Source organism: Aulonocara sp. 'chitande type north' Nkhata Bay, linkage group LG7 (assembly GCF_057382095.1).
Source record: "Aulonocara sp. 'chitande type north' Nkhata Bay isolate Kocher_YH1m ecotype deep benthic linkage group LG7, A_spYH_male_GT1.1, whole genome shotgun sequence".
Classification (NCBI taxonomy): domain Eukaryota; kingdom Metazoa; phylum Chordata; class Actinopteri; order Cichliformes; family Cichlidae; genus Aulonocara; species Aulonocara sp. 'chitande type north' Nkhata Bay.
In genome coordinates this window covers 51,290,899-51,301,562 of record NC_141350.1, presented here as the reverse complement: position 1 = coordinate 51,301,562, position 10,664 = coordinate 51,290,899, and the positions used below count along the sequence as shown (strand labels likewise).

Sequence of the window (10,664 nt, the reverse complement as noted above, 5' to 3'; positions counted from 1 at the left end):
GGCTCACAGCCAATGCCAAATCACCAGCTAAGTCAGTGGTTCCGTGCACATGCACGCACGCACGCACATGCACAAACACATCCTCCAACCACACACACCCATATGTTGCTCCATTGCGGTTTATTTCACATCTCAAACATTTAGTAAACAATTAAGCAAATACAAGTAATCTGCAATAAATTACAGGTAGTAAGGAAATAGACTACTAACTCTTTTAAGCTACGTCCGCACCTACACAGGTATTTTTGAAAACGCAGTTGTTTCATCCACACGTAAACGGCGTTTCGAATCACTGAAAACGGAGATTTTTTTAAAACTCCTTTTTTTTGTTTACTTGTGGACACAGAGGTCAAAGGTATGTGCCTTTTTTCACGTCACGCTGTGCGCCACGTTATTGTTTACATGAGATGAATGGCAGATAGTCAGATTAACAGTATTTTGTCTCTATCTTCAGGTTTTACAGGCTTACATATACACACGCAGTTACTGTCCCACTATTTAGAAAGGCAGAGGCGTCACAGTGTAATTATTTTACATGTAGTTGGATTTTTCCTGTGTAATAATATTCAACATTGCTATCAATACATTTTTCAAAAAAAAAAAGCCTCTCTGTGCAAAATGGGTTTAAAAACATAAACAGCTGTGGGATACTGTTTGTCCGTGATTTATTGTTGACTATTTTGAATGAAACGCTTGATTGTTCGATGATCACGCTTCAGAAGCTTTGCAATTTTGAGACTGCTGCATCCCTCTGCAAGATATCTCACTATTTTTGACTTTTCTGAGCCTGTCAAGTCCTTCTTTTGACCCATTTTGCCAAAGGAAAGGACGTTGCCTAATAATTATGCACACCTGATATAGGGTGTTGATGTCATTAGACCACACCCCTTCTCATTACAGAGATGCACATCACCTAATATGCTTAATTGGTAGTAGGCTTTCGAGCCTATACAGCTTGGAGTAAGACAGCATGCATGAAGAGAATGATGTGGACAAAATCTCATTTGCCTAATAATTCTGCACTCCCTGTAATTCTGCAGGGGAGACCTACCTTTGCACTTGTGCAGGTGAAACCAAAGGGAAGATATGCTTCACCATATTTTCTAGTCTTTGGCTTAGAATGAAGTTGGTTTGGTAACATGTTCAGCAATGCTTCATCTCCTGCTTTGCGTTTGTGTGGGCGCCCCGTGGTTGCAGTGTACAAGCATTGTTTTTGTTTTTTTTCCCTTTTCATACCGCGCCCCCCCTGCAATGGCTCTGCGCCTCCCCTAGGGGGCAGGCCCCACACCTTGGGAAGGTCTAAGCTAAGTAAACACGCATGTGCTTGGACTTTGGGAGGAAGCTGAAGTTACCCAAGGAAACTCATACAGACACAGCAAGGACGTGGTTACTCTACATAAATAGGTTACAGCCATTCTTGGCTCAGGAGGTAGAGCAGTTTGCCCACAAATAAGTAGGTTTGTGGTCCTTCGTTGGCTACAGACTGTCCTTGGAAAAAATATTAAATATATAATAAATGTTTGTTTTTAAAAAACAAACAAACATATAAATGTTAATAATTACTGTGTATGGCCAACCTTAATTCACAGTTTCACCAAGATCGGCTCACCTGTTAAGGAGGAGACAGACAGACATATCTTTCTACAATTATAAGGCTGTTGTTGAAATTAAACCATATCAGCCTCGCTTCCCTAACTGTACCCATTTCTAATCTTTTCTAATCCCAATAAAAATGTTAAAATCGTCAGCTCTGCCACCTCCAGCTCAGCAAACCACACATTTTAGCCGGTCAGTCCTCTTCTCTCTAGAGCATACCTCCACCTCTTCAGGCTTGCTTGTTCCCTACGCTCACTACCAGAGATGGGCAGTAACGCGTTACTTGAAATGCGTTACTGTAATCTGATTACTTTTTTCAGGTAACGAGTAAAGTAAGGGATTACTACTGCAAAAACGGTAATTAGATTACCGTTACTTTCCCGTAGGAACACTGCGTTACTAAAACCGTGATTTTTTTTGCGAGAATGTCTCATGACAGTGACGTAAGCGAGTGCGACCTTCGTGACAACAGCTGTGTGCAGATCAACAATGGATCATATATCGAGTGCGGGAGAGAGTATGAGCGTGCAGCATTTAAAGCGTGGAAGTACTGACCTCATTTTGAGTTTGATTCCATAAAAAGTGACAAAAACATTAGTGTCCGTTGTATGTGGGAAGAAAACATCTTTTCACAGCGAAAAAAACGAGTGCACTACCACGTAATGGGAAACTCACAGAGAAACTCGCGGATTCTTCCACTGACCGCTGCGGCACACCTGCACCAGGGTAAACCTCCGCCTACCACACTCCTGCTTTACAGGTGAAAATAGAGCAACAGGACCGCTAGTCTTTGATGTTATTTATTTTCTTCTGTGTTTTACTTGCATCTATTGGAAAGAGTGAGTGTAAACACACACACAAAAAAAATATTTTATGTGCTGGAATGTGCAGAAAATAGGTTTAAATGTTAAACAAATTTCTTCCAGTCAGAGAATGTTGCATTTAATTAAATTTTTGCTTGATGCATAAAGTTAAAAGATTAAAACTAATAAAACAAGTTTTAAAAAGAGACTTTTCCATTTGATTACATTTTGTATGATGGATTATGTAGAAAAAGTTGAATTGGGCTGAAAGATCTATCGCTTTATCACCTATTCAGGTTGTAAATCGTGTTTTTAAAAAGTAAGTAACTTAGTAACTAAGTAATTAATTACTTTTGAAAATAAGTAATCAGTAAAGTAACAGGATTACTTTTTTTGGGGAAGTAATCGGTAATTAGTTACTGATTACTTTTTTCAAGTAACTTGACCAACACTGCTCACTACAGATCACACTGTCATCTATGAACATCTCATCGATGGAGACACCTGCCTGACCTCTGTCAGAGCTGATCCTTGATGTAGTCCCACCCCTACTTTGAACCCATCTGTCGCTCCTGTCTGTCCTCATACAGGCCCTTCATGACCCTCTTGTACTTCTCTCCCACTCCTGATTTCCTTATGCAGTACCACAGTTCCTTTCTTGGCACCCTATCATATACTTTCTTTAAACTGACAAAAACATGGTGAAGCTCCTTCTGACTTTCTGTACTTCTCCATCAACACTCTCATAGCAAACATCGCATCTGTAGTTACTACAGCTAGATCAAGCTATCCTTGATCTTTAGAATCAGTACCAGTACACTTCTTCTCTCTTTGTCAGACATCCTTTCAGTCTCCAAAATTGTGGTAAACAATCTGGATAAAAAGTCCAGTGCCCTCTCGCCCAGACATCTCCATACCTCCACAAATATTGTCATGGTCCGCGGCCCGGCGTCTGAGGTGCTGATGGGATGCCCACTCCCGTGGGCGTGGCCGCTGACTCCACACCTGCATCCCATCCCAGGCGATCACCAGGTGGACCATTTAATCCTGCCCAGCCTGCTGCTCCACGCCAGTCCGTAATCGTCCTTCAGCGGTAACGCACACCTACGGGAAAGTCCTTAGGCAATCCTATCCGTGTGAACTAGTACTAACTCTGCCTTGTATACCCAGATCACTGCTCGGCGTGTTTTGAGTCACCAGCCTGTCCACCTGCCTGTCCAGAATTTGGATCACGATCAACCCCAGCCGCCTCGCCCTTTCTGGAGCTTCTCCCCACGGACCCTCACCCCTCCCTCCGGTTCCCTTGGCCCCGCTATCATCGTAAGACGCGTACACTACCTCCCCTCGTATGCTGCCGGTTTACCCGCACCCCAATAATCCTTTTTTCTTTTTCTGTTTCAGCCTCCCACGGTCCCGCTCTCGGCGTTTCCTGCGCGATTCTTCTCCCGGTCCCTCGGTTTCTCTGGTTCCGTGCGTTTTCTCCCTTCTACTCTCCCGGGACACTCTCAGTTATAATAAAGTTTATTTTTTCTCTCGTACCGCTGTGTGTGTGTTCTGCTCCTGGGTCCAGCTTGTGTGTTGAACTTCGGTTCTTGACAGTACGGACTGGCCAGTATGGACCCAGCAGATCCACTCCGCTCCGCCATTAATAAGCAGGGCGCTATTCTCGGTCGCCACGACCAGCAGCTTCAATCGCTCCAGGACCGCTACCAAGAGCTCAGTGACACTCGGGAACAGCTGCGAACCAAGCCGCCCGATCCCGTGCCCCACGGCGTTTCGCCTCCGCCTTTGGAGCCCTTCCACGGGGAGTTAGACCTGTGTGGGGGGTTCCTTTTTCAATGCTCCCTGTTCTTCAGCCACACGCCACACGCCTTCCCCACGGATGCAGCTAAAATCTCCTATTTTGTAGGTTTATTACGGGGACGTGCTTTAACGTGGGCTGAGGCCTATTTAACATCTCACTCCATTCGTGATTGCGATTACGATGATTTCCTGGAGGAGTTCCGGGCTACGTTCTCCCCTCCGGTCTCGGAAGATGACGCCACACAGAAGTTGCTGGGGCTCCGTCAGGGGCGGCGCAGTATCGCGGAGTACCTAGTCGAGTTTCGTACCAGAGCGGTCGCCGTGGGTTGGCCCGATTCAGCTCTCCGTGGGGTTTTTTTACGGTCACTAACCGACCAGATGAAGGACCAACTAGCTTTTCACGAAGAGACTAAATCCTTCGAAGAATTGGCTTCCCTCGCCCGTAGGATCGATAGACGCCTGCGGGAGAGGGATGCCGAGCGGCGGCTTAAACCTATGGGCTCCGTATTGCGCCCTGGGATCAGTGTTTCTCCGCCCACGCCCACGGCTGCGTGTGCGCGCTCTCCGTCGCCTCCCCCGCCCAAACCCATGCAGATCGGACGCTCTCGGCTTTCTCCGGAGGAGAGGGAACGCCGATTTCGGGCTGGAGAATGCCTGTACTGTGGGAGGCCCGGTCACCGCATCGCTGTCTGCCCGGTCCGCCCAAACGACCCGGCCCACCGGTAAGTCCGGGGATACGGGTGGGCAGCACGTTAAGCACTACTAGACCCCGATTATTACTGTCCGTTACCCTCGTAACTAATAACCAGACCTTTACATGCTCCGCGCTGGTAGACTCCGGGGCGGAACAGAATCTTATGGATGAGAGACTGGCTAAGAAATTAGCTGTGTCCCTCACGCCACTCGAGCCGCCCATCCCTGCGTCCACGTTGAATAATCAAGTGTTTGCTTATATCACCCACCAAACTGCACCCGTACAGTTAGTCACATCAGGGAATCACCAGGAGCAGCTTTCCTTTTTCACTTTTCCCGCTCCTGACACCCCGCTTATCTTAGGTTACCCCTGGCTACAGAAACATAACCCTCGCATCGATTGGGCCGGAAAGAGGATCGCGAGCTGGAGTGTGTTCTGTCTGGCGAACTGTTTGGGGTCGGCCGTTCCCTCCGCCTCAACGAAACGAAATTCAACCCCGCCACCTGCACCGGACCTCTCTTCCGTGCCCCCCGAATATCACGATCTTCGGCAGGTGTTCAGTAAGGACGAGGCGCTCTCACTACCTCCTCACCGTCCTTATGACTGTGCCATTGATTTACTCCCGGGAGCTTCGCTGCCCTCTAGCAGACTGTATAACCTGTCTCGCCCCGAAAGAGAAACCATGGAGAATTACATCCAAGAGTCGCTAGCGGCAGGACGAATCAGGCCGTCGTCCTCCCCTGTCGCTGCGGGTTTTTTCTTTGTGGGAAAGAAGGACGGGACGCTTCGCCCCTGCATCGATTACCGGGGTCTTAACGACATCACCATCAAGAATAAATATCCCCTCCCACTAATTAATTCTATTTTTGACTCACTCCAGGAAGCCACAGTCTTCACCAAGCTGGATCTGCGGAACGCCTATCACCTGGTTCGAATACGTGAGGGTGATGAGTGGAAGACCGCCTTCAACACCCCACTGGGGCATTTCGAATATCTGGTGATGCCGTTTGGACTAACCAACGCCCCGGCGGTTTTTCAAGCTCTAGTCAACGACGTGTTACGGGACTTCCTAAATGTGTTTGTTTTCGTATACCTAGATGACATTCTGATCTTTTCCAAAACACCCGAAGAACATCACATCCATGTGAGAAGCGTACTACAACGGCTGCTCGAAAACAGGTTGTACGTCAAGGCGGAAAAATGTGAGTTCCACGTTTCATCCATCTCCTTCTTGGGCTACATTCTAGCAGGTGGGCAGGTGAAGACCGACCCGGTGAAAGTCAAGGCAGTGTTGGAATGGCCGGTTCCGGAGTCACGGAAGAAGCTTCAGAGCTTCCTGGGGTTTGCGAACTTTTACCGCCGCTTCATCCGGAACTACAGCCAGGTGGCAGCGCCGCTCACCCAGCTCACCTCACCCAAAGTGCCCTTCACCTGGTCCCCTGAAGCCCACGCAGCCTTCGCTAAGTTAAAACGGTTATTCACTTCCACACCCATCCTAACCCACCCAGACGCTGCTAAGCAGTTTGTTGTAGAAGTTGACGCGTCTGATGCGGGAGTGGGAGCGGTTCTCTCCCAGCGGTCTGGGCCTCTGAATAAGCTCCGGCCATGCGCCTTCTTCTCACGCCGACTCACCCCCGCAGAGAAGAATTATGACATCGGCGACAGGGAACTGCTAGCCGTTAAACTCGCTTTAGAGGAATGGCGCCACTGGCTGGAGGGGGCCGCTCAGCCCTTCCTCATCTGGACAGACCATAAGAACCTCCTGTACCTGAAAACCGCCAAGAGGTTGAATCCACGCCAAGCTCGCTGGTCCCTATTCTTCGCCCGCTTCAACTTCACGCTCTCCTATCGTCCAGGATCGCGGAACACCAAGCCCGATGCACTCTCCCGTCAGTACTCCTCCGACAGCGAAGCGACTCCCCCCGCCACCATCCTACCCGCCACCTGCGTGGTGGGCGCCCTCACCTGGGAAATAGAGGAGACCATTCGCCGAGCTCTCCCGGGAGACCCCGATCCAGGGACCGGACCACCCGGACGGCGCTTCGTTCCTGCTGCCGCCCGTGGAGCTGTCATCCACTGGATCCACACAGCACGATTCACGTGCCACCCAGGCGTGAACAGAACGACGCACCTCCTCAAGAAACATTTTTGGTGGAAAACGCTAATAAGGGACGTGAGGGACTATGTGTCTGCCTGTGCCGTCTGCGCCCGTAATAAGTCATCCACCCAGCGCCCCGCAGGCCAGCTCCACCCGCTCACTACACCCCACCGGCCCTGGTCTCACATCTCCCTCGACTTTGTTACCGGTCTCCCTGCCTCGTCCGGAAAGCGTGTCATTCTCACCGTTGTAGATCGGTTTTCCAAGGCTGCTCACTTCATCCCGCTAGCCAAGCTGCCCTCAGCCGCTGAGACTGCCCAGTCGTTGGTTGCTAATGTGTTCAGGCTCCACGGAATCCCCTTGGAAATTGTCTCCGATCGAGGTCCCCAGTTCACCTCACAGGTGTGGAAGACCTTCTGTTCCGCTCTCGGCGCCAAGGTTAACCTAAGCTCCGGCTTCCACCCGCAATCCAACGGACAGACTGAACGTCTCAATCAAGAACTGGAGACTATGCTACGGTGCGTGGCCAGTCAAAACCCCTCCTCTTGGGTTACCTACCTGCCCTGGGTGGAGTACGCCCACAACACTCTAACCTCGTCCTCCACCGGTCTATCACCTTTCGAGGCGTCTCTCGGATATCAGCCTCCGCTCTTCCCTGAAGAGGACTTGACTCTCTCCGTCCCGTCGGCTCCACACCACCTTCGGCGCTGCCAACGTGTATGGCGCAGCGTTCGCAGCGCCCTCCTGCGTGCGAAGGAACGACATGCGCACTACGCCGATCGTCGCCGCGCCCCAGCCCCTGACTACCAGCCGGGACAGAAGGTTTGGTTGGCTGCTGGGAACATCCCACTCCGGGGCACGTCCCGCAAACTGGCTCCCCGTTTCATCGGGCCATACGAGGTGGGCCGAGTCATCAACCCGGTGGCGGTCAGGCTTCGGCTTCCAGCCTCCCGGCGTGTGCACCCCACGTTCCATGTGTCTCAGCTTAAACCAGTCCGCCTCAGCCCCCTGTGCCCTCCTTCCGCGCCCCCTCCTCCCGCCCGGCTCGTCGGCGGCCATCCGGCCTATGCGGTCCGGCGTATCCTGGATGTGCGCCGGCGCGGGCGCGGCTGGCAGTATCTCGTGGATTGGGAGGGGTACGGCCCCGAGGACCGCCTCTGGGTCCCGCGCTCCTTCGTTCTGGACCCTCGCCTCATCTCTGCTTTCCATGCTTCTCTCCGCAGGCGGGGTCCCGGCCTGTCGCCTGGGGGCGACTCTTGAGGGGGGGGTACTGTCATGGTCCGCGGCCCGGCGTCTGAGGTGCTGATGGGATGCCCACTCCCGTGGGCGTGGCCGCTGACTCCACACCTGCATCCCATCCCAGGCGATCACCAGGTGGACCATTTAATCCTGCCCAGCCTGCTGCTCCACGCCAGTCCGTAATCGTCCTTCAGCGGTAACGCACACCTACGGGAAAGTCCTTAGGCAATCCTATCCGTGTGAACTAGTACTAACTCTGCCTTGTATACCCAGATCACTGCTCGGCGTGTTTTGAGTCACCAGCCTGTCCACCTGCCTGTCCAGAATTTGGATCACGATCAACCCCAGCCGCCTCGCCCTTTCTGGAGCTTCTCCCCACGGACCCTCACCCCTCCCTCCGGTTCCCTTGGCCCCGCTATCATCGTAAGACGCGTACACTACCTCCCCTCGTATGCTGCCGGTTTACCCGCACCCCAATAATCCTTTTTTCTTTTTCTGTTTCAGCCTCCCACGGTCCCGCTCTCGGCGTTTCCTGCGCGATTCTTCTCCCGGTCCCTCGGTTTCTCTGGTTCCGTGCGTTTTCTCCCTTCTACTCTCCCGGGACACTCTCAGTTATAATAAAGTTTATTTTTTTCTCTCGTACCGCTGTGTGTGTGTTCTGCTCCTGGGTCCAGCTTGTGTGTTGAACTTCGGTTCTTGACAAATATGGCATATGGACCAAACACCTTTCCTTCTTCTTTACATGTCGCTAATCCTATGTTGACTTTTGAAATATATACATTTATATTTAAAGTAAAACTAAGCTTTTTTTGTGCTCATTGGATGTGTGTACTCCTTGTGAATTCTTAAACTCTAAGCACCTTTCCTATTAGGTTATCAGGCAGACATCAGGCTCAGGATTACAGCCAGGATCTGTCTGCATTCCTCCCACATCTTCATAATCCTCACAGTCTGAAAGAATAGCTTGTGAGCCTTCTTGTGGTTATGTGTGTTGTCACCTGTTCATACTTCTGTTGTGTCTTAACAGGGATGTTGACGCTTCCCATTATAGCTTCTTATTATCATCCTGTACCGTAGATGGGCTGCTACAGCACTCTGATACAAAAGTTGTCTTCGAGGGAGTTTGAGTGAAAACCAATCAAAGACAAGAATTGGCGTAATCCAATTCAGGAAAAATTTGAACTGCTATATTTGTGTAATTTGTATGTGGAGCAGCAGGTGAATCACTATCCAGTAATACACAAGAAAGAAAAATTAATGGAAATTGTAATATAATAACCATAAATGAATGCATCAGATTTGTTTTTCTCTTCTCTCTCATGGCAGATTTGTCCTTTATAACTCAAATATAACAAGACTTTTTGCCTATATCCATCTCCTATGTTTTCCACTGTTTACAGGAATCACTCAGATAGGCTTTGTAATGTTAAACGACTCAACAGCCCAATCAAACTGATGAAGGCTTCAAGATAGTGAGCACTGGACTTTACTAGATGTAAAATTATTATGATGATTTCAGTCTCACATCTAAAATATGACAAATCTTTGGTTCAAGTTAAAGTTTTGTGCAATCTAATGTTCTCATTTTTGGTTTTTGCCATGATCTTTGCAGGTTAACCTGAACAGAATGCTGCCTGTGTGATTACTCAACTTTAAGGGCAATTCCGACCAATACCCTAAAAATACCCCAAAATCTCAGTTTACAAGTCTCCGGCACTCATTTTATCAGACCACAGTCTTTTGCATCATGCACTTAGAATCTTTCAGTGCCTTTTTGTAAACTCCTGTCTTCTGCCATCTGGCCACTCTCCCACACAGTCCAGATTTGTGAAGTGTAGCACTGACTGTTGCCTCTCCAAAAAAATGTCTCGTTGCAGCCAAGCAGTGCTGTAGCCCGGTTGGGCAGGTCCTGGGATCCCTGTCACCTGCACGACTGGGGCTGGCCGTTGCATGTCCGGATATCCAGTTGTGGAAAAGAAGCTGAACTCTATTGACGTCCATATTTCTTACGTTCTCATCATCCATAGTATTTTTCATGCATTGGCGTATGAATTTACCAAAACAGTGACATGAATTTTCTGCGCGTGTGATTTGGTGGCTCGGTTTTGTTGTTTTTCACTGCAGTACTTCTGAATACTGCACTGAGTTAAACAGTAAGTTATTCCTGAGAAGCTCCTTGTCATGCTTTGTGTTTAACTGATGGTACGTGTCACAAAGTGTGCAGTGATGGACAGCAGAGATCCATCTGAGAGCTGCGGGGAGCTTAGTTCACATGCTTTTCTGATTTCTTGAGCTTTCTGACAGCATCATGAATATTTGCCCGTATCGACACCCTTCACCACTGCAACGTTTCTGAATGTTTCCTGAATCTCGTTAAATTTTCAAACACCACAGGGTGTGCAGCTTTTAGGCAAGCTCTAGTTATTTGTTT

At 49.4% G+C, this 10,664-nt stretch overlaps 2 long non-coding RNA genes across 2 annotated transcripts; both read left to right on the top strand.

Annotated features, from left to right (window-relative positions):
- The first annotated feature begins 3,351 nt into the window (after positions 1–3,351).
- LOC147326161 (uncharacterized) lies at positions 3,352–3,990 on the top strand. The gene is made up of 3 exons (XR_015130596.1): positions 3,352–3,492; positions 3,570–3,719; positions 3,801–3,990. It is a non-coding gene; the product is annotated as an uncharacterized LOC147326161 (long non-coding RNA).
- Positions 3,991–8,134: 4,144 nt separating this feature from the next.
- On the top strand, positions 8,135–8,853 carry LOC147326160 (uncharacterized). The gene is made up of 3 exons (XR_015130595.1): positions 8,135–8,429; positions 8,507–8,656; positions 8,738–8,853. It is a non-coding gene; the product is annotated as an uncharacterized LOC147326160 (long non-coding RNA).
- Positions 8,854–10,664: the final 1,811 nt, after the last annotated feature.